The following is a 6653-nucleotide window of genomic DNA, read 5'->3' as shown; positions in this document are numbered from 1 at the left end:
GCACCTCATGAAAAATGTCAAACAAGTATTATTTTTGAACAATGTGTGTTGATTATTTGTGAGATCCAACTGTGAGGCTTCCATTGTGGTTATACATTCCATAAACTAAGCTGAATGGCATTATAAGCTTGATCAGGAAATTAAATGTCTAATAAATGATATGAAAGAAAAACCATTAGGACCTACTTGCCATTGGCTATGAGTCATCTGTTTTCCCTTTGGCCTACATTATTAAAGCTGATATCTATCTTTCTTACCCTATATGATTATATTACTTTATACAGAGTCTTTTTAAAAATATATTTTATTGATTTTTTACAGAGAGGAAGGGAGAAGGATAGAGTTAGAAACATCCATGAGAAAGAAACACCGATCAGCCGCTTCCTGCACACGCCTTCCTGGGGATAAGCCCACAGCCAAGGTACATGCCCCTGACCGGAATCCAACCCGAGACCCTTCAGTCCGCAGGCCGACGCTCTATCCATTGAGCCACACCGGTTTTGGCAGTTTGTATAGAGTCTTAATTATAAGTTAAGCTAGAGAGAAATTGTGAGAAAAAACATAGTAGTTTCATCAATAATTCAGTTCTTATCACTTCCTGAGGAGAATCAGCTATCCTTCTAAAATATTGCAAAAATACACTTAGACATTAGAGAAGCACTAATATATTTCTACTTTTATATTTACTGCTGTCTTTTATACAATAGTATTATGGATCTCTTGAAAGTCATGTTTAAGTGATGTAATCTAGAGAGAGAATAGATCTAAGCTATTTGGAGTGTATTCGTTTTATTCCTCAAAGTCAGCAGTTTTAACAGGTGGGTTTTTTTTTTTTTAATGTAATTTAATTTTCCCATCACCTTTTATCCCCTGATTTTCAACTTAGAAAGAGTTACATAAGGATAATACAGAAAGTTGTTGTATGCTCTTCACCCAGCTATCCTATATTAATATCTGTAAGAATTAGAAAATTAACCTTGCAACAATGCTATAAACTGAAGTACAAAAAAATAAAAAAAAAATGTTGGTGCAACTGTGAAGAATTTGAAATCATGTACACTGCTGGAGGAGGTTCCTCAAAAAATTAAAAGTAGAACTACAGTATGATCCAGTAATCCTACCTCTAGTTATTTATCCAAAATAATTGAAAGAATCTCAGAGAGATATTTGTACTTTCATATTCATTACAGCATTAGTCATAATACCCTAGAAGTTGAAATTGCCTAATGTCCATTAATGATAAATAAAGAAAATGTGGCACATATACACACAGAATATTATCTATATATATAAAAGGCTAATATGGTACATGTATGACCACTTGACTGGTTGCTATGATGCATACTGACCACCAGGAGGTAGATGCTCAATGTAGGAACTGGTGAGCTGCAGGGACTTGGGAGCAGTGATTCTTGGGTGATGCACCACAAAACCAGAGAGAAGGGAGTCCAGTTCCTCATGGTGCATGCGATTCCACCTTCAGTTGAGGGTTATGTTATTGTTAGGTCACTGTTGACCCCGAATCTGGTTTACTGTGTACTTGCATTTGTGTTCTACATTCTGTACAACAGCAACTTTGCAGAGTGCCCCCTCACACTCTGGGATCCCTGGGGGAATGTTGGAGAGCTAGCTTTGGCCTGATCCCTGCAGGCAAGGCCGAGGGACCCCCACCTGCTGGAGGGACCCTGCTCACTTCACAGACACTGGGGAGGGACCACGAAGGTTGGCTCCAGGTGTGTTTGGCCCATCTTGCCCAGTCCCACTCCCCTGGCCACATTCTATTTAATTTCCTTTCAATGTGCACGAATCCAAGCACCAGGTCACTAGTTCAGTTATTAAAAAATAATAATAATGACGTCATATGCTGCAAAATAAATGAACTTTGGGAAACTTATGCTAGGTGAAATAAGCCAGTCACAGAAGGGAAACAACCAAATGAACACACTTATATGCGACTAGAGGCCCAGTGCATGATATTTGTGCACAGATGAGGTCCCTAGGCCTGGTTGGTGATCAGGGCAAATTGGGGCCAGGCAGATCAGGGCCGGGGCAGAGAGGAGGTGATAGTCACTGCGTCAGGCGCAGAAGGAACGGATGCCAGATATTAACACCACCATTGTTGGCACCCCTCCACTGCACAGTTCCCGGCTTCTCCCCCTCCTCCTTCCCTCACTGCCATATCTCCACTGCCACCCTGTGGGCAGCTGGTGGCCCAATTGGGGTCTGCTGGCAAAAGGGAGGGATGGGGCACAGGAGGTTGGCCACTGGCCCTGAGGAGGGAGCCGGCCTTGGCCCCCCTGAGAAAGGGGCCATATCTGCCATCACCCACCCTCAGTTCCCTGTCACAGCCCGAGTGCCAGCTCCATAAAATAATCAGGGTCTACTAGCTGGGGACCACAGGAGATTGGCCAGTCGTGGGGGGGCGAGGGGGGGGGGAACCACGAAAGGTTGCCCAGCGGGTGAGGTTGGCTGTGGGAGAGCACTGAGGACCAGAGAGCAGCTCCTGCATTGAGTGTCTGTCCCCTGGTGGTCAGTATGCATTGTATTAACCGGTCTTTCTGGTCACTTAGGCTTTTATATATATAGATATTTAAAGTAGTTAAACTCATCAAAGCAGAATGTAGAATGGTGGTTGCCAGTAGCTGACCAAATCTGGAAATGAGCTGTAGCTGTTCAAGGGGTATAGAGTTTCAGTCGTCATGTTGAAAAAGCTTTGGAGAGCTGCTGTTTAGCATGGTGCTTTAATATTCCACTCTACACTTAAACATGTTATTTACCACAGTTTTTGAAATGCAGTGATATTTGTATGTTGGCTTTGTCTCCAATGATACTTGTAAACTTTTTTGTTAGTTCTTACAGCATACTGGTAGGATTATTTTTAGTGTTTCTATACAAACAGTTATTCCACCTGCAAATAGAAATAAGTTTATTTTGTCTTATCCAGGGTCTTAGTCTATTTGTGTTGCGATAGCAAAAATGCTATAATTACTTGGTAATAACAACAGAAATTTATTTATCATAGTTCAGAGGTAGAAGTTCAAGATCAGGGTGCCAGCATGGTCCATTTCTGATGAAAACCCTCTTCCACATTGCAGGATGGACTTCCTGCTGTATCCTCACATGGCCAAAGCTATAAGCAGTCGCCTTTATAAGAGCACTAACCTCATTCATGAGGGTTCCACTGTCATGGCTTAATCACCTCCCAAAACTCCACTTTCTCATTCCATCACTTTGGGGGTTAGCATGGTAATGCATTAATTTTGGGGCACACCCTAATGTTCAGTATGTAGCATCCAATCTGTATTTTGCTTTTCTTATACTATGGCTAGGAGTTCTAGTAATGTAAAGTGGTAAGAAAAGACAGCCTCTGCCTTCACCCAAGCTTAGGGTCAACACATTGCGTCTATTGCCATTAAATACTGGTTTCTTATACAGGCCTTTCATCCCATCAGTCCTACTTGCTGAAACATTTTATTATGAATGGACATAAATTTTGTCAAACACGTTTTCTGCATTATTGAGCAAATCTAACTTTTTTCTTACTTAATTTATTATTATTGTGAAACATATGAACTGATTTCCAAATTGTAATAAAGTCTTGCATTCTTGAGGTGGACCCCTACTTAGTATTTGTATTCATGTATTATTCTTTTCCATATATTGTTGGATTCAATTTGCTAATATTTTATTAAAAAATTGTTCACCTATGTTTATGAATAATCTTGCTTTAGGTTTTTTTCTTTCTATAATGTCTGTCTGTTTTTCATGTTACAATAAAGATGGCCTCAAGAGTAATTTGAGAATGCTTTCTTCTCTTCAGTTTTCTGAAGAAAACTGTAGCATCAGTATTATTTCTTCCTTATACTCACTAGTGAAATCACATGAGTCTGTGATTTTTTGCAGTTTTAAATAAAAATTCATTGGGTTATTTATTTTGTGAGATTATGTCTTTAAATAAATTTGTCAATTTTACTGTTTTTAATTTATGTTTGTCTTATTCAATATTATTTTTTTAATGTGTTTTTATTGTTTTTTTAGGGAGAGGAAGGGGGAGAAAGGGAGAACATCGATCAGCTGAGCCCAAAACCTGGGCATCTGGGAATTGAACTGGTGATCTCTTGATCATGGGCTAACTTTCAATACACTGTGCCACACCGGCGGGGTCTATAAAGACTGAGATGATGGTCCTTCTTTTGTTCCTAATATTGGCAAATTGTATTTTTTTTCTTTTTTCTTTTTTTTTTCTTGGTTAGACTGGCTGAGATTTATCAGTTTTGTTGATTCTTCCAAGAACTGAAATAGTGTTTGACTTTCTTGATTTTCTGCTCTTTTTCTGTCTTCATTTTCATTGTTTTCTGCTCTGGTATTTATTATTTCATTTCTTGTGCTTTGTCTGGGTTATGGGCTGACATTTAACTTTGCAGAATATGGCATTAATTTTGCCTTAAATTACAAAGTTTATTAAGCTCTTATCAGTGCAATTTCTTAGAGAAAAAAAAAACTGGCTTAAGTGTTTTGTTTGTTTGTTTGTTTGCTTTTTCAGTTTTAAGATATGTTCCCTTGGTTGATGGTGATATGATGATAAGCTGCTTGCACCTCTTTCCCAATATCTATGAAACAAAAGACATGTCATTGGGAACTAAGACTATCTGCCATAATCCCTCTTGTGGTAAAAATGAATTTGGAAATCAAAAATATTTTGTAACAAGAGCTTTTTATATAAGTATCTGATGACAAATCTTACTTTTCTACAATTACAAAATGCATACTATTTTATGATTAGCTATAAGCCTTTAATGACTCTTCTATTTCTTGAATTAATTTAACAAAACAAGCTAGTAATTTATTATCTGGTCACATAAATGAATAATCAAAATAAAAAGTTGAGTAAGGAGAAGCCATGTGGCAAATAGAATCATGATGATTATTAAATCTTTTAACATATAGAGTAAGATATAATGAAGAGAAAATTATATTCACAGAACAAAATACAAACATTGTAAACCATTTAGGTATAAAAACATCAGAAATCTGTATGGGCAAGGGGTGAGAAGAAATACAAGAATACGAATCTCCCTAATCTACTTTAGTAAGGGAGTTTATGCTTTCTAAATGGGATCCTCAGAGTTCAAATATATCAACAACTTCAATATTCTATTAGTGTTATAAAGCATTTTCTTAAAATTTCACATCAATTTAGATATTAATACTTCTTGTGACATTTCTTAATTCAGTTTTCTTTCATTTCCCATAACAATGAATTTATTTTGTTAATACTACATGACTAGCTTCCTATTCTTTTGAAGCTTTTGTCTATCGATTTGTTCCCCTATAGCATTTTTTCTTTTATATTAGTGTTTAATAATTTAGCATGTTGCAGTAGTTACTTGAGGTTTAAGAAATAAAATTTTTCCTATGAGAGTTGGGGAAATTTTAGACCAACAAAGAGTGGGTCAGCAAGACTCCAGTGACCTCCAGGACTGAAGTACACAATTGCATTCAGACACAAAGAGGCAATTATTACCAGTACTGTGAAAGAGCTCTCCAGGGAAGAGGTGCTCTTCCTTGTTCAACTTCACTTACCCTTCGTTATTCCTAGTGGGGTGGTGAATATAGAAAGATGCAGGCCAACAGACTTCCTGATCTCCAGTCACCAATATCAGGGCTGCACATTCCCTCTTCCGGTCTCAAGGGAGTGCTACTTCTCTGGGGGCCATTTTCTCTTTCACTGTGTGCTTCCATTGGTCCTTTATGGATTGTATTCCTTTTTTTTAGGTGCCACAGGGTTTACTCTCCATTAACTTTCTCCCATGCAGTACAAAATATTACCAAAATAAAATCTTGGCTGTATTACGCATATTTTTATGAGAGAAACTATATGGGATAAAATAGCATAAATTTTATACCTCAAAGACTTAAATGTTTTTAATTTTTAAATAAATGGCCTCCGATATCAACCTGTCCTTAATTGGACATAGGTATAATTATATTCATAAATCTTTCTGGATCTAAAAATGTTGATGTGCTCAAAATTCATCAACTTCCTATGACCAAAACTGTTTTTGACTGTGTCAACTTTGCCTCACTACACTTTCTTTCTAGGAAACAGAAAGAAGTCTCCTTTCAAAGGCTTACTCCTATAAATCCCAATTGCAATTACTTTGATATGTAATGAAAAATTCTAAGATACAAATAAATTTCATATTCCATGAAATTTCTGTGAAGAGAACTCATAATCATATGTGAAAATATCAGATTACTCTCACCCTGTGTTTAAAAAATAATTACCTAAAGCACTGTAAAATGATTTTTAAATGCTTATGATATTCAATAAGATTAAAATATTTATGTCCTATTATAAGGAAAATCATGTTTTAATATGAGCTATGGATGTTCTTGCAGTAGTTATGGCTTATTAATTATTAAAGTTTTAATATCATATATGAAAAACTTTGTGAATTGCTTTGTTAAATTCCAAGTGATTTAAAAATCTATGGCGATAACATTAATAAATTTTGGTATCTAGGTCATTACATTGCTTCTCCAAGTTTCACTAATGCTCTAGGCACAGAATGGAATGAATTGATGTCTACTACAACATGGTGCTCATTAACATAATATTAGAGGAACTCTGGTATGTTCTTTATATTACA

This window comes from Pipistrellus hanaki, assembly GCF_964339955.1.
Source record: "Pipistrellus hanaki genome assembly, chromosome: 3".
NCBI classification, from domain to species: Eukaryota; Metazoa; Chordata; class Mammalia; order Chiroptera; family Vespertilionidae; genus Pipistrellus; species Pipistrellus hanaki.
The sequence above is the reverse complement of the archived record's forward strand: the minus strand, read 5'-3'. Positions refer to the sequence as shown.